The 18,354-nt window shown below is 46.5% G+C and overlaps 1 protein-coding gene across 1 annotated transcript in view; it reads right to left on the bottom strand.

Moving 5' to 3' along the window:
• Positions 1-18,354, bottom strand: part of MCEE (methylmalonyl-CoA epimerase) — a 121,152-nt gene that overhangs the window by 39,571 nt on the left and 63,227 nt on the right. The window lies entirely within an intron of this gene.

An 18,354-nucleotide genomic window follows, 5' to 3' on the forward strand; every position in this document is an offset into this window, starting at 1 on the left:
GACAGTCTATACGGCGTACCGTGGGGAAGCTACTTGTAGACTGTCATGTAGAACATGACAATCTGAGGGGTAAACTCCCATCTTGTGCTGCCACCCCTGCAGCCTCGCAGGACACCACTCATGTAGCCCATGAACACCCATTCATACAACGTCGGAACACATCCACTAAATAACACCTCAGACCCAAAACCCACAACCACATGCCTAGGGAAAGTTAGGAGGAACTGAGGAGATGATGGATGAAGGAGTCAGTAGGTCATCTACATGAGGCACGTTACAACAATGCCAATGCTTCTGAACTACACGCCAGCCACCACTACGTGCCTGTCTCACCGATGCAAGGCGAGAGAGTAGCTATCCTCCACAAGGAGCAGGGACACACTTCTAGAGTATTTAACTTCCAAGCAGAATCCTGTACGCTGTTCAAGGAGCAAAAAAAGATGAGCACCTTCAATGAAATCAAAGATGTCACTTGGGCAAAAGGAGCAGAATGAAGCACAAACATCAGGGGCACACAGCTTCGGTAGAAGAATGAGGATCTTTGTCCCTACAACTTCCCATCTTTTAATCTTCCATTGAAACATGGGCAGCATGCACTGCAGGTAGCCGATAGCACCAACAGTATATCCTAGATAGGAGACACTTTGGACGTGCAGAGTCTTCGAAAAGCAAAGGTACAAAAATTACAACATAAAAAATCAATTTGGACAATTCCCTGCAGAACTGCGAACCAATCACCAATTCTCAGTGATTAGGAAGACACAGAAAGCATTTATTTTTAAACAATAAATAAACAACTTTCTGTTATCTGTTTCACTTTTATCTTCAGATTGTGTTATTATCCGTTTAGCAACAAAAAACCCTGTGGTACTCCAGCTCTATACAAATACTAATAACATAAAATTTAAGTACTGGCAAACGAGTGAGTCGGACTTTACAAAGCTAATACACTTAAACAGAGACATGAACAAATGCGTACGGATGAGTTGTGCACAATCTATGTAACCTACTTTTTCTCCACCTGCTATGCCCGTGATGATGCGTTTCAGCCTTCCAGAGGCCTTGATCACATGACGCCTTGGGAGTTAGAATGCCGCATTTAAAGTGCTTAGTGCAATAAGAACTGAAACACGATTGGTTGCCTGACACGTGAGTAATGGACATAGTAAAAATACATTTTGTTAATGGTCACAAATTAGTGGTCAATGGGACATAAATTCAACACCCCTCATAAATAGCTTAAAATCCTTTTAAGAATATAAAAACACAAGATAAGTGTAATTACTTCAAATTAAAAGTATGAGCTAAAAGCAGGAGAATTGAAAAATACACTTGAATTCAATTCCTCTCCTACCTGTGCAAAATGAGCATTGTTGTGCAAAATAAGCAAATTGAAGATATAACCCTAGTGGTTAATGTCTAATTTTAACAACCTCTCCGGCCGATAAATAACATACGTCCCTGAAGATGTAATAAAGTCAGGTAACATTCTTAACTAAGCTAGGTATACATACATAGCAAAGCCAGCTCGACAAATATTGTTATGTGCCCCTGGATGTTGCAGATGGACACGCAAACATTTTGAATATTTGTCCAGGTGGACACCAACATAACTATGTCCAAGTACAATTGTCAGTGCAAAGTAACGTGCAACGTGCAAATAGCGGTGAAAATAAGTATAAAAGCTTATTAGGCGCTCGAATGTCAAACGGCGCTGAAGTGTGAGAAGGACAGCGAACAATGGAGCTAAGTGAGCTAATGGATATTAAACAGCCTAGACTTCAAAGCTTTCCTAAAGAAGAGGAGGTCTGGCTGGAGGCGTAGGGAGGCTGGAAGCTTGTTCCATAGTTGGGAGGCACAGATGGAGAATGAGCGGCCGCCCCATCTAGCACGTCTGTATCTAGAGGTGCAAATCAGGCCAAAGTTGGCCGAATGTATTCTCGTCGGGGGACATAGGGTCTGAACAGATTCTGACAATAGGTGGAGCCACCACCATATCGTGCCTTGTGGACCAGGCATAGTGCCTTAAACTCGATTCTCTGTTGGACAGGGAGCCAGTGCAGTGATCTCCTAGCGGAGGAGATGGGGTGGCCCTTCGGAATTTGTAAAAGAACGCGAACAGCGGCGTTCTGGAACGATTGGATTTTGCTGATCTAAAACGTATCAATGCCCAAGAACATAGCGTTGCAGTAGTCAAGTCTAGACAAGAAAAGAGCGGCCATTACCATCTTCTGGAGTGCCATGGGAATAAAAGGAAAGATTTTACGGAGGGTTTTGAGCAGGAAAAAAGAAGCAGAGGTTATGCTGTTGACATGCACTGACATATTCATTTTATTGTCAAAGATAACGCCAAGATTTCTGACCTTTTCCACAGGGAGAGGGCAGACTCCTGCCTCTAATGGCCACCAGAGGATGTTCCAAATTGGTGGTCCATTACCAAATTCCATAACTTCAGTCTTCTCTGTATTAATCTTTAGGAAACTTTGCGTCATCCAGGCCATGATGTCCTTGAGACTAGCATGGAACCGTACCGCAGTTAACTCTGGTGTGTCGGATAGCGAAATGACCAGTTGCAAATCGTCCGCGTAGGACACGAAAGCAAAGCCATGCTTCCTGACAACCGCGGCCAGAGTTCTCACGTAAAGATTGAACAGGGTGGGGGATAGGGCAGAGCCCTGCGGAACACCACAAGGCAGATTGAAATTATCTGATTTTAAGCCCTCCCAATTGAGTGATTGCTGTCTATCCTGCAGAAAAGAGGAAAGAAGGGTCAGGGCTCGCTGACTATGCCTTCCTCCTTTAGTCGTTGCACTAAGACCGTATGATTGACGGTGTTAAAAGCAGCCGACAGATCGTTGAGGACTAGAATAGCCCTCCCACCTCTGTCGACTGCCGTCCGAATCCCCTCCGCTGCAGCAATAAGAGCAGACTCAGTAGAGTGTTTAGAACGAAAACCATGCTGAGACGGATCAAGTAAGCTATTGCAGTCCAAGTATTCAGTAAGCATAGCATTCATGTGCTTTTCCATGATCTTAGCAACTAGAGGCAGACCAGAGATTGGTCGATAATTTTTAAAATCAGTTGGATCAAGCGAGGCTTTCTTCAGAATTGGTCTGACACTAGCCGTCTTCCAAACAATGGGGTAGGTCCCTGAGATTTTAATTAAAAGCATAAGAGTAGGACCAATCTTGTCCGCAACCAGATGCATGACCGACGGGGGACAAGGGTCAGAAACTGACCCTGACTTGGTGGTTTTTAACATATCTGTTTCAGCCTCAACAGACAGAGACCAAAAACTCGTAAAACCGCCCTGCCTAATCTCGGGGGGCAGAGAGAGTTGAGGTGTTCCTTGAACAGGGACTGGGGTTGAGAGGTTAGACAGATCATCATATATTGTCTGAACTTTATTGTAGAAAAAAGTAGCCAGCTGGTTACAAAAGCCCTGGTCAGGTCGGAACAAGCTGCCCTGCTGAGGTTTGGCCAGGAATGACACAGATTTAAAAAGTTCTTTGGCAGAATTGCCAGCGGCCAGAATTTTCCCCGTAAAGTAAGTTGTCTTTGCTAAAAGAATGGCCACTTTATATTTGTGAAGGGCAGTGTTGTAGAGATCTTTACTGGCCCTGGTATAATCCCGTCTCCACAGGCGCTCAAACCGTCTGCATTGAACTTTTAAATGTTTGCGTTCAGGGCCGTACCACGGGGCACCGGCCGGGTGCCTGTTGAGAGTGGCTGTCTGTACGGGGGCAACACGGTTAACCGCTGCCGCAATCCAGTCATTAAACTGTGCTGCTGCCACATCGTTATCTGTGTCTAAGATAGGGGAGGGATGATAGAAAATAGATATATAAAATACTTGATGTTATAAAATGGGACAACCTAAAGACGTGTAAAAATCTTCACTTGAATTCAATCCCTGCGAAGTCTTAGTGTCCAGGCGGCGGGCCTGGGCAGTGAAAACCACGCCTTTCGAGGGTGCGGGCAGAGTGGCGCGGGGCGTTGAGCCGCCGTGCCCACTGCCTAGTGGCTCCCTTGCAAAGGAGGGCGGTTGGCTGGTCCGGAGCCTTGCCATCCCTGGGGCAGCCCGGGGCTACTAACATCTGCCCGGCGCCGCCATTGAAGTCCACCGTTGGTGCCTGCGCTCTATGCACTGCCTGCTCCTCCACCCGGACGCTAGTGGGACACTGACGGACGCGGGGTGCGGCGCCGCTTCTACAGCGCGCTCCCTGCACTGAGCCTGCTGCTGTCAGCACCGCACCACACTGGCTCAGCCGTGGTGGTCCCTGAAATACAGCACTCTGCCCGTCAATACAGCTCACTGCTCCGCAGCATCGACATGGCCTGCTTGCTGGACCGGCACAAATTTCAACCTGCCTGCACCTCTCCTTGGCCTTCACGTGGCCTGTGCGGAAACGGGGCGAGATCCTGCTTCCCCACTGCGCCAGCACGCATGGCATATCAGCGCCACAAAAGCGACTCCTGGCCCACTGTGTGGGCGAACACCCTCCTCCACCATCTGCTCGTTTGGGGGTCCTTGCCAGCCGACGTCTGGGGTCCTATCACCAGCCCAACAGACTTAAATATCGTCCTACAACGTCAGCCTTTCTCCCAGGCCTAACCAGCACACACGGCGCGGCCTAGCATCGCTATAGCCCACACAGCTTGACTCTGCAGCGGCATGGGCCATAAGGACCCCAAACAAAAGACCCTGCCGTTTGAAAAAATTGTAGAGCAAGGCCATGACGACGAACACACCATGGCAGAGAGTAGCTTGGGTACAGATAGCACAGATGCTCTCTGCGCAGACATCCCGCTGCTCCTTGAAATGAAGGCGGGTTTCCATGCACTTGACGGTCGCTTTGACATGCTAGATAAACGCCTGGAAGATATGGGGGCTAAAATCCAATCGCATGACCGGGGCCTGGACGTTGTACGGATCTCCGACATCAAGGACAGAACAGCGCTATCCCTCAAAAGGCTGGAACACATCCTTAAAGATGTAGCCATGAAAAACAAAGAACTCGAGGCGTGCAGTTGGCACAATAACATCCGCATCTTAGGGGTCCCAGAGACCACGTCAACAGGCTGCCTGGACCTCTTCGTCGAGACGCTGCTAGCGGACATGTTTGGCAGGGAGTCCTTCACCCCAGGATTCGCGCTCACCGCTCTCTGGGCCCCAGGCCAAATCCGGGCCTTCCCCAGCAGCCCATCATCACCCGCATAATGAACTTCGGCGACCATGATACAGCTCTGCGCCTTGCCAGAGAAAAAGGACTGACTGTCAAGGCTCCTAAATTGCGCTATATCCAGACTTCAAGCTCATGATACAGGAAGCCTGCTGCAAGTTCAACGGGGTCAAGGCCACACTCAGAAACTTGGGCATGAAATACAGCATTCTCCACCCTGCAAGACTGTGAGTTGATGTAAACGGCGCTCACGCATTTTCGACACCCCGACGGAGGCGCAGGAATTTTTACTGCACTTACAAACAGAACAAAAACCGGTCAGGGGCAGACGGGGACAGATCCTCACCCTTGGGTAGTTGCTCCAGCACAAGCATGGAACTGTTTTCCAGTGCGGGCACAGGCTGATCAGCACACCCTGCAGGCGACTGTCTAATAACATTAATAAATTGGGATATTAATGTTCAGTTCACCAGTATGTTTTTAATGTCTGCTTGACTGGCGTGGCGTTGCCACCCCTCGTGGTGCAACCTTTGGTTTCTTTTCTTGGAATTCGAATATACCTTGTTGGGGTTTGCGCCTTTGGAGTTCAGAGTTTATTGGTTTATGGGATACGCCTTTAGTTCCAGGGTATGCCTCTCTCCCTTTTGGAAGAGGATGGGTGGGGGGGGTTCCGTGGATCTGTTGCATAGTAGATCACAAGATTTTGGCTCAGACGTTCATAGTTGGATGCAGGTATAGGTATGCTCACTGTCACAATTTCTTTGTTTTCATTGTTGTACTTACATGACATGTTCAATATACACTCCCAATGGCCCAGCTGGGTAATATAGATGGTCCTTCAGGCTTGTCCCATATGTCTTGGATTGTCAGAGGCCTCAACGATAACCGTAAAAGAAGACATGTTATTCATTACCTCCTCAGACATAGAGTGGATGTTGCTTATTTACAGGAAACGCACTTACCCCAAACTGACTCACTCCGATTTGCTGCCAGTTGGGGGGCTTACCGGTACTTTGCCAATTTCAGTAGCTATGCCAGAGGAACGGCCATACTTATTCACAAACGAGTCCCCTTTAGCTTAGGCTCTTGTCAGGGATAAGGAGGACAGATACATTATTGTTACGGGATCTCTCATGGGACACAGGGTGGCTCTGGTGTGTGTATACGCTCCGAACACTGATTCGCCTGAATTTTATCACTCATTACATGCCCAGTTACTAAAACTGGACCCTTGCCTGCTCTTGATGGGTGGGGGATTTTAATCTGCATCTCAATCCTGTATTAGACAGCACAGCCTCAACCCCTGACACTAACCGAGTTCTCGACACGCTCTCATGGCCATCTGCGGACAGCTTTCCCTAATAGACATCTGGTGCCAGCGCAATCGCACCTGCACTGAATATACACACTATGCTGGCCAACATAACGCTTGGACGAGAATTGACTTTTGGCTAGTTTCCCCTGCTATTTCTAACTGGTTTCAGGCACTTGGGACGCTCCCGAGAACATACTCAGACCACTCTCCGGTTCAGCTTCGTCTGAGGATCCCTCGTCCAGAGGTGTTTGAACGCCAATGGCGCTTCCCGAGCCGAACCGCTCTATGATGAACATTTTAAAGAAGAAGTGCGCAAAACAATAGAAGACTACTTCACTATAAACTCTGGGTCAGTGGACACATGGGCGGTCCTGTGGGAGGGCTTTAAGGCATACATCAGGGGTGTGTGCATAGCTAAACACTCAAGTGTGCTGAAAAGTCTCCGCACCACAATCTGCCGTACTGAGCACAAACTCGCTGACTTGGACAACAACGCATTGCACTCCTCAGTCCCAGACACAACAGGTCACGGTTAGCTCTTCTGATTGAATTCCGCGAAGCCGCAGACCGTGAGATACTATACCTAGGCAAATATCAAACCGCTAGGCGGTACGGAGAGGGTGAAAGACCGGGCAGGGTGCTGGCACAGATGTTAAGACCCCCTTACAGTAAAGCTTGCATCACTGAGATACACTCTTCTACAGATCAGAGACTCACCTCCACCTCAGAGATTTGTGAGGAATTCTTAGAATACTTCACGGCCTTGTACTCCACCAGGACAGGGAGAGACCCTTTGGCACAGGAAGCTTATTTGTCGGAAATTGCTTTGGTATACCTGGAGAAGGACATGCAAGACTTCCTCGCAGAACCAATAACTGGAACCGAGGTTCTTGGTGCCATAGACACTCTCCACTGTTCCTCTGCCCCCGGTCTGGACGGCTTCACCGGGGACTTTTACACGACACAGAAAGATCTGCTGGCCCCGCAGCAGATTGAGGTTTATGCAGAGGCCCTCGAGAAACAAATACTGCCCCCAACACTTAGGGAAGCGGTCGTGATCCTTCTCCCCAAACCTGGAAAAGATCCGATGTCATGTGTATCCTACAGGCCATTATCCTTCCTGAACTTAGACTATAAAATATTAGCCATAATCATGGCCAATCGCCTCTCCCAGTTGATGGATTCATCATATCTCCGGCCCAATCCGGCTTTGTCCCCCATCGATCCACCTCTTTAAATCTTAGGACACTCTTGTCGGTCCTCTATAGAATCAACCCCACGGTTCCGGCAGCCACTATCCTGTTGGACACAGAGAAGGCCTTTGATTCTCTAGAATGGCCCTTCTTCCTTTCGATAATGCGCCACATGGGCACGCCAATAGGCTTCATAGCCACCCTACTATACAGCCGCCCCACAGCGCGGCTCTGCATAAACGGAACCTTATCCCGTCCCTTCTCCCTCTCCCGCGGCACACGCCAGGGCTGCCCCCTTTCACCCTTACTATTTATTTTAGCCGTGGATCCCCCAATGCCCCACTTTCAGGAACGGCATCTGCAAACGGGCTTACAATTTAACACTGGCCCTCTCCTAATTTCCCTATATGCGAATGACACCATCCTCTACGTTAGGGATCCCCGGGTTAACTTCTCCAGCCTAGGCATTAACTGGCGTAAATCTGTGATCTTTCCGTTAACTTCCTCGGGAGTGCGAATTCCCTCTTGAATGATGCACTGATTCCGTCAAATATCTGGGCATTCATATACATCTTGACACTGCCCAGATCCTTTGCCTCAACTACTGTCACGCAATTTCTACTCTTGAATCTCAAATTGAGAGATGGCTGCACTTGCCCTTGTCCATGTCCATTGCTAGCCGGGTCGCAATTCTTAAGATGATAGTTCTGCACAAATTTCTGAATCTTTTCAATAATATTCCTATCTCCCTCACTAATGTTTTTTTTTTTTGCAATTGCGTAAGCTCCTTATAAGACTGGTATGGGGGTAAGCAGGTGCGCGTTCGCTGGCAAAATTCTTACCCTACCATACGATAGAGGTGGATATGGCGTACCAGATCTCCAACTGTATTACTTAGCGGCTCAATGCTGCTATGCCTACGCATGGTTTCACCCAGACACACGGATCCCCTATCTTTGCCCAAAGGCGGATTTTGTCCTTCCTGAACGGTTGTCAACCGTACTGCCCAAGGGAGTTCCCAGAGACCCTACTGACATAGAGACAGTCTCCTCTGCCCTGCATGTCCCAAACGCCTATTGGCTTCCAATCACTGACGAAAGGTTGATCCAGCGCACCGTAACCAAATTTGACGTCACTACACTACGGGACCAATACCCTGAGGGGCATATTTTCTGCCCGTCGGAAGATACCCGTTTTCAGACCGTCACCTTTATGGACAGTTTTGTGCTGAGTCATATCTGCTCTGCGCTGCGCTGCGCTGCCTGGTTTTCCCCTAGAGCCAAAATCATTCCCGCCACTAACACTAATAATCGAAAGCCCTAGCGGGGCACACCTCATCTCTAAACAATATAAAGCCTGCGGGACATTGAGGCCCGTCCATGACGATAAGGTTCGCACAGACTGGGAGGTAGATTTGGGCCACCCCATCACGGACGATCAGTGGGCTAAATGCTGTGCAGTGACAAAGGATGTCTCACTAAACAGTAGACGTAAGCTGCTACATTACAATTACCTGCGTAGAATTCATTTCACCCCCGCCAAGGCACACAGATTAGACCCAGCCAGACCGCACACCTGCTGCAAGTGCGCAGCCCCACGTGCTGATTTTGCTCACCTCACATGGACTTGCCCCAAACTTCGCACATACTGGGAAGAAGTGCACAACACACTGGGGGCCATGACGAAGCTGACCCTTAACCCCATACCGGAAGCGGCGCTACTGGGATACACGATGGACTTCCCCAAAAATGTCAGACTTTTCGCATCCCTCAGTTTACTGTTAGCCAAACGTGAAATTGCTCTATTATGGGGCCGTAAAACTGCCCCTACCTTGGCAGGCTGGTTGCACAGCCTGGCTTATTGTAGTACAAATTGCGAGGTATATGCCGGTCTACTACCTGGGTCTTCCAGACCTAAAGCGATTTGGGGTCCCTACAGACTGTATGCAGAAAATCTGCAGCAACCCTCTAGCTCTCAGCTACACCATGATACAGTCCCGGAAGGCGTAGGGTAAAGTGATTGTCCTCACACACTATCTGTATTATATATTCTGCTTGATCCTCACAGTCTGTTCCTCTTTCAGTCTCTATGGTTAATTATGAGTGTGGATGTTTAAATGAGTCTGGATTTTAGCTACCCAACTCTAGCTGTCAGGACACGTGGGATGGGGTCGACCTGCGTGACTGTCCGTTCTTTTTAAAAGATATTATATTGCTGAGATTCCACAGCCTATGACATGTCTGTTTTGTGATAATGATGTGACACTTTTTCAAATTCCTTTCTCCTTTGTTGCTTATCGTTTTAATGTTATGCCATTGACGGTGAACATGTAATCCTGCACTATCTTGATTCTTGCCAAAGTGATAAATAAAGTTTATTAAAGAAAAAAAAACATATATTTGTAGTATAATGCTAATATGTACCTGTGAGCGTAAAGTTGTTTTATATGGCTGTTTCATTTCCTAAAACGTGACAGGCATCACATATGAAAGCACGTCCAAGAATTAAATAAATGTGGAAATATACCATTCTATAACTCCATTTATGCTCAAAACACAAAATAAAAATGGATAAATACCAATAAGATGGCTACAAATTGAATCTGGATAAACACAGATTAAAATGTTAAAATACCATAAAACCAGAAGCTCTAATTAAAATGAGCAAAGCTGGCATATGATGTTAGAGAAATTCACATCATGACTGATATTCTAAAACTAAATAGTTCTTCACCTATGTTTAATCCATCAGGTTCTTTACTGTATATTTCTGGGATAAGCCTGGCTTTTAATCCCCTTAATTCTGGTTCCCTGTTGCTACCCCTCAAACATGTTTAGGTGCATGCACTAGACCACTATACTACAGTTTGGTCTCTTCCCTTTCATGATCTTTGATAAAAATGTTTGGCTACTGCATATCTTGTGTCCATGTTTTGTTATGTGTCTCAGGTGTCGCAATAGTCGCTTGTGTAAAGGTAAAGTGGTGCTCCCTATATACTTCTTAGGGCAAGGGCACACTAACATTTACACTACAAAACTTGTCTTACACGCCGATTCTTTTCTTAATTGCTGTATATTTTTTACCGTGTCATAAGACGATGCATTCAACTCATGTCTGCATGCCTTGCAGCGCTTTCGCAAAACCTTCTCTGTGCTTCAACCAAGCTTCTTTCGATTTCACTGATTTCACATCACCTTTCACAAGACGATCTTGCATCGTTACAGCTCTCCTGCAACGAATCAGTGGGTGTCTCTGTACTTTATGTCTTATGAGTGGGTCATTCTTAACCAGGTGCCAGTGCCTATTCTAGGCTGCTCTAAGCAGAAAATATTGCTGATTATACATGGTAATGTGTCTGTGTTGTGTCTCACTTCGATTCTTGGTCGGTCTCTCAAACAGTGCTGCTTCTTGATATTTATTGCTCTAATTGAGGCTTCTTTCAAGATTTCTTTTGTATAACCTCTTTGTTCAAACCGCAGAAGCATTTTTTTCTTTGTTTTACCATACATGGTCTCAGTGTTGCACAATCTCGCTCTATATATCTCCCCAAAGGGTATATTCCTGATAAGTGAGCTAGGATGGAAGCTCCCCGAATGCAGGGTGCTCTTCCCTGCTGTGGGCTTTCTAAAAAACGTAGTTGTTAGCTTTTGTGTATCTTAGCTAGCATATCTAGAAATTCCATCTCACTTTCACTAATCTTACGTGTAAACACCAGATTCAAATCGTTCTTATTAATCTCTCCTACAAACTCCTCCACTGATGTCCCACTACCTTTCCAAATTACGAAACAGTCTATAAATCGTACCCATAAGCTAATATTATTAAACCACTTATCAAGTTATGGACCCCAGCCCACATGCTCCTACCACCAGCCCGTATGCAAAAATGCATAGCTGGGTGTGATACAGGTGCATATAGCTGTTACTCTCAGCTGAATGTAGATCTTGTTGTTAAGTGTGAATATTTTCCTAGTTAGGCAATATTCAATCATTTCCAACAGCATTAAGCTGTGTTTGTAGAAGTTAATTGATCTCATTCTAAAAAGTGTTTAATAACCTTCAAGCTGTCAGAATGTTTTATGCTGGTGTACAGCGATGTTACTTCTAAGGTTATCAACAGAATGTCCCTCTCCCAGCTTATATCAAAAATCCTCCACAAAAAGTCTAATGTATCTTATGTGAGAGGGTAAACTTGATACTATCGGGGTAAAGAAAAAATCAATGTATCTTGACACAATCTCGCATATACTCCCCTGTGCCGCAATGATAGGGCATCCAGGGGGCCTGCTATCCTCCTTTTGGACTTTTGGGATGAGATAAAAGATCAGAAGTTTAGGGTGATCTAGTTTCAAAAAAGTATATTTGTCCCCATTAATCAGACCCTCATCTCTCCACATTAGAAGATGTTGGTCAAATCTGCTTTAGATTTGTGATATTCTTCCATTGTTATTCTCACTGTTATTCTCACTTAACAACTAGAATCATTAGGATGCCTACAAAGCTTCTGTCATGTCCATTTCTTTTGGCCAAAGGACTACACTGTCCCCTTTGTCTGAGGCTCTTACCACTATGGTGTCAGTCTTCTGTAAGCTTTCCATAGTCTGATTGTACAACCTTTTGTTATGAACTCTTTTCAACTTCCCTCTGGAACACCCTCCCTACCACCCTCTCCTCGCTCACCATGGCCATCACCCTCCCTCAACATTTCCTCTTCAACGTCACAGATGTTGCTGCTGTCCAGGTCTCCTCCCCCCACCCCCTGGGAGAACCTCTGGGGCCACGTACACTCATCGTACACCCTCCCACTTACCAACCCCTCAGCTATATAATCGACCTGCTTCACTTCCTGGTTTCTCATTCGGTGGTCGCACTGTCACGGAACTCCGAGATCCTGGAGGGTGCTCTTTCTGACCATTGTCTGATCCTACTCTCCCTAGACTAGAGTCTTGCCTTCCCTGGCTGTAAACCGGGGCGTTTGAACATATAGTGCTACCATCCCCCCCAAATCTCAGCTCTGCACCTGCATCTACTTAGAACATAATAGAGAGTCTGTCTCTTCCCACCGAGTCTTGTAAGTGGACGCTAAAGCGACTATCCGTGGCCACCTCATGCGAGACGCGGCCCTTGCCAATGCTCAGAGGCCATTCCAACAGAGGGTCCTGGAGAATGAGATTGCGTCCCTGTCGCAAGGAGGGAGCGTGCCACACGTATGTTGCTTGAAAGGGTGTTATTCATTAATGAATTGGTCCCACATGAAAGTTCGGAGGTTCGTAGGATAAGGGAAAAAAAACAAATTGTAGGGACAACTCCCACGTGTTCCTTCCGGGTATAAGTTTCTCCACCAGGGCGCTGTTCCTTGGGGCCTTTTCCTTCAGGGCGCAGACCAGGGCAGCCGGACCAACATGGGAGGATATATGGAAAGCAAAGAAGAAAACAGCATGTTTTAGGGCTACGGTGCTCTTTGGGTTTTTTTAATTAGGAGAGGGTGTGGGGGGAAACACCAGGTTCACTCAAGGCGGTGTGAGGAGGGAAACTACCACCAAGGTCGCGCAGGTATCCGGGGCTGAACTGCATTCACCAGTCACCACGCGATCACTCCAGCAGCGCCCCTGTTCTGACGGACCCACCGCCCGTCTCCCGGTTTCCCCGCAAGCGCTGATGCACCTGATCAAGCCACGTCCCTCCGGGAACGCGGCTGGGCGGATCACAGGAACGTTGGCCTCCAGGCTTCTCGTCACCAGGAACTGCGGGCGTCTTCGGGAACTCCGGTTCGTGCTGTCTCCCGGGATCGGCTGTCACAGCGTCTTCCTGCTTCCGGGTTTCTTCTCCTACGGGATTGGCTGCCAGACCTTTATCCAATGGTGATGTCGCTTGACTCCACCCCCAGAAGCTGGCTGTAGGAACTTCCATATCCCTGTTAAAGGGCCAGGCGTATGGACAGCAGAAGGTGAGGATCCGGCCAGGGTGGGCTTCCTATCCGGTGGCTGTAAGGGAAAGAAAGGGGTGGCTGCATCAGGTAGGCTCGGAGCTGGGTTCGCACAGTCCAAACTCCCGAAAGTCCCCCACACGCCTTCACACTGCAAATCCTTCATCACCCTCTATGCCCCCGCTTGGAGAAGGCACGCATGAACCTCAACACACTGTTCACATCTAAGGTCGAATATGAGCTCCAACAGCTTAAAGGTCACCACAATGAGCAAGGCGCAAAGGCAAGCGGCTATTGGCGGCCCAGTTGCGTCAACAAGAGATATCGCTTACCATCTTGGCCATTCAATCAGAGGGTGGTAGTATTCTAACCAGCCCACAGGACATTGTTTAATTCATTCATAGAATTCTACCTGGGCCTGTACACCCTAGAGGTGACAGACAACCCTGCCCACTTAGAGGCTTTCTTTAATGGTGTGAGTATTTCAAGCCTGAATGAGTCTGGCAGGCACATGCTTGAGGGGGAAATTAGCAAGACAGAGAAAGCGCAGGCCATCTCTAGGCTTCCCTTCCACAAGGTTTCTCTGCAGTTCTATAAGTGGGCGTGCGAGGACGTGGTGGAGTCTCATTATGAAGCCTTCCGTGAGACCGGTCAGAAAGGCTGCCTTTGCCCCATCTCCAATAGGGCGGTAATAGTGGTTCTTCCCAAGCCAGGGAAAGACCTCATTGACTGTGGGAGCTATAGACCCATTTCTCTCCTCAACGTGGACATCAAGATGGTGTTCTCTTTTAGAGAACACTTTAAGGCAGCTTTCGATAATTTTAAGCAATGCTTGATTAATATCTCAACTTGGATGACGGATAGCTGCTTGAGATTGAATGCCGATAAAATAGAGGTATTATTTTTTAATCAATCCTCTCCTCTGCATTCTGATCTATGGTAGCCGACGGAGCTAAATCCTTCTCCTCTCCCAGTTAACTCAGCTAGGACTCTTGGGTTTAAGTTCGACACACGCCTCTCTTGTAAGGCCCAGATTTGCCAAGTTTCATCGTCCTGCTTCTGGAAACTAAAAGCCTTATGGAGCTTTCTGCATTTCATGCCCATGGACTGCAGAAAGACTATGGTTCATGCACTGGTCACATCACAGCTAGACTAAGCTAACAGCCTCTACATAGGTCTTCCAGCTTATCTGATTCGTAGACAAGAAATCATCCAAAGCGCTGCGGCTAGACTTATTAGGAATGTGCCACTTCGCCACCACATTTCTCCCCACTTGCAGAGCCTCCACTGGATGCCGGTCCAAAGAAGAATCGAGTTCAAGGAGCTGTCCCTGGCTTTTAGAGTCACCAGGGACGGAGGCCCGGTTTACCTTAGACAAAGATTCCAGAAATATTGCCAGACTAGGGACTTGAGATCGATTCATCAAGAACTACTTAGGGCTCCCCGCTTCTAAAACTAGGTTGGGCGGCCATGCTTTCTCAGTGAGAACCGCGTCTCTTTCGAACTCTATGCCTGTACACCTTCGTAAGGCAGAGACAGAACCAGCATTCAGGAAGGCTCTGAAGACCTGGCTTTTTAGCCGTCCTTAATGGCTGCCTCTCTCACTGCTGTGTCCACCGCTAGCACCGGGACACCTCCGTTGGAGGTAGCTGTGCGCTGAATAAATGACCATTGATTGATTGAAGATGCTTGCTGGAGTCCTAAAGGCTCATCTCCGAAAGGTGATCCTGTCCTTGATCCATCATACTCAGGTGTGGGTTTATTCCTGGATGTTCCTCCATGAATCACACTCTCGCCCATGCCATGTCCTCGGCCAAGGACCTACAGGACTAGGCCCTCGTCCTCTCCCTGGGTGCCAAAAAGAAGTTTGACAGGATCGAGTGGGGGTGCCTTTTTACGACTCTCCGACAATTTGGCCTGAGGAAGGAATTTATAACCACAGTCCGCTCGCTTTACGACTCACCTACTGCCCAAGTTAACTGTGGAGGGTTTTTCTCTGAATCATTCCCAATACGGAGGGGGGCCTGGCAGGGCTGTCAACCTTACCAGCATCACAAACCCCAGCGGGACATCCACCTTCTATCTCTATGCAGATGATGTCTTGCTTACCCTCTCAGATCTCACTCGCTCCCTTCTGGCTCTCCTGGACATCCTCTCTGGATTTTGCGGCACTCTTGGGCTCCCGGGTTAAATGGGACAAAAGTGAGGCACTTCCCATGTCACGGGTGACCACCAATACGGTGGGGTCTGCCTACCACTTCCAATAAAAGTTCTTGTGTCTCCAGTTCTCGTGTCTCCTATAGTACTTACTCTTTTTTCCCCTCTTATTTCTGTCTTCTCCAATTCTCTCTGCCTTCTTCTCCCCCATATTTTTCCTTGCTCTCTTTCTCTTCCCTTTCACTCCTGCTCTTTCCCCTTCCCCTTTCTCCTCGGACATGTGGGCATGGATAAGAGTATGGACCCTCCTTCCCCCCCTCCTTTATTCTCTTATGTCATGTTTTTATTTTACTTTTACCCCTCACCCCCTTATCCAATTCATTATTTTGTATGCAACTGTGGATCCACAAGCTCTCCTTGATGTTGCTCTAACTCGCACTTTAAGGGTCCCTATTCAATGGGTACTTAGCATGTCATATGGCCAGTATTTTGTTTCATTTTCCATGATATTCTTTTGTGCTTGATTATTGTCTCAAAAATTGCATCTTATGATTCCCGTCTCTTCCACTTTTTATATTGCTCTGCTCTGATTTCTAATAAAGACTTGCAAAATAAAATAAAAACTCCCCTTTGGAAACTCTATTACTTATGGATTTCAATTCTTTTATCATAACTTCATTGAAGGTATCTATACTGTTGTATGGAGTTTAAGGGATGAATTTAGACTTGGTCTTGAACTGCGACCCCTCATCCCCCCTTCCTCCTCAGCATTCTTCTCAAAAGAAAATCGTGGAGGTATAGTTTTTTATAATATCAGTCGCTATGTGAATTTCTTTGACATAAGATACCAGCTTCGCTAATTTTAAAGTAGTTTGCATTGGAATTTTATTTTCCCTCTCTTTTACATTTGTGTACAACGAAGGACATTCACACACTGAAGTGACATGATAAATGGGAATCATGATAGTATCTGGGCACTCACATGGACGTGAATGTGATTAATTTAGGTGCTTTTAGAATGTTTGAGAGACCACGTGGTAATGAAATGGAGACAAATGAATTGCATTTTTTAAAATACAACTTGAGGATAATTACTGTGGGGCAACGTGTTGTTACTTTTTTGTGGACCAATAAATATGAAGTACTTTAAACAAAATTAGCTCCCACTCCAAGATGGTGTATCTTTTTACTTTATGGTATTATCCTTTCCTTATGTGAATGGACATGAAATGCAAAGTATTATGGTATTTAATTGACGTTCTAAGATGGCGCCACTGTCGTTAACAAGGCTCTTGGAAGCCAAAAAGCATGGAGTGTGCCATTAAATCAATTGCATTAAAAAACTGCGGGAGTGCGGACCTCTTTGTGCAGTTTGGATTATATATATAACATTTATTTTTTTAACCCACCAAGCTTACAGTGCTGTTTAGACTCCACTGCACAAGCTTAAGGACTAATTAACTGAAGCACCACAAAGGCACACAACATATAGTCTGTGTGCATGATTGCATGCATGTCCTAGCATATTATAGTCAATGCTTGTTGTCAAGGTGTTAGAGATCTCACAGTTTTATCTTCTCATCTCCCTGTTAGCGGGGGGAGATTGCAATAAGGTCAAACATGTGAAAGTAATCCAGTTTGAGAGGGTGAGTTTTGTTTGTGGTGTTCATGAAAATCAGGTCCATGGACCAGTGCTTATCGTGAGTAAGGAAGACGTAAAGTTTTAGAAAGTTGAATGAGGATGGATGTGTCGGTGTCGTCAACTTTTTCCTAATGGAGGTGTATAGCTCACTTCCAAGGGAAATCGGATCGCTGCTATAATTTACAAAACCATTACTAAACTAGGTTTCCTGCTAGATGGGCAAAGTAGAATGTTCAGCCTCAGTGGTTAAAGTATCTAACCTGAACGGTGAGGCATTGGAACCAGGATTAGTTTATTTGATTAGTTTGCTTTTAAGGGACTCCTTGTTAATAAAGTTAGGCCTCCCCATATGGTTGTACTGCTTCTATTGAGGTAGAGGTGAAGATGATGTGTCCTAGTACGTAAGACAGTGGTCCAAAGATTGGTAAGAACCAGGTTTTCGTATGTAGGAGAACAGAGAGGTCACAGCTTTGGATGAGGGAACCACTGGAAGTCTAATTAGGCACCATAAACTATATAGTTCAGGATAGAAGTGTGGACTTGATGTATAAGAGATGATCAATGCTTTGAGAGGAAGTGATTCTTCTGAGGTTGTCTGGGTAGGCTGATTTCATATTGCCTTTGTTGTTTTTATATGCTGGTTTTCAATTGTGCTTTATGGATATTTTATATCCAAATAAAGATTTATTGAATTGAATTAAATATATTGACTTTAAGACATCTAGCTCTGAAAATTATATGATAATAGTAGGGGTGTCTGTGATCACAGAGTATTCAGGTGTGTAGGGTACACTAGAGTTAGTCTATGTGGATGAATGCTCTGCGGCATTATTGTTGGTGGTTCTTCTGCTCTTCATAAATAGGTGTATGGAATGAGGTCTCTTTGGGGAGAAGAAAGTTAGGAGAAGCGCTGGGGGATGCCAATGCTTGTGGGAGACA

The sequence above is a fragment of the Triturus cristatus genome, chromosome 3_1, assembly GCF_964204655.1.
Source record: "Triturus cristatus chromosome 3_1, aTriCri1.1, whole genome shotgun sequence".
Taxonomy (NCBI): Eukaryota; Metazoa; Chordata; class Amphibia; order Caudata; family Salamandridae; genus Triturus; species Triturus cristatus.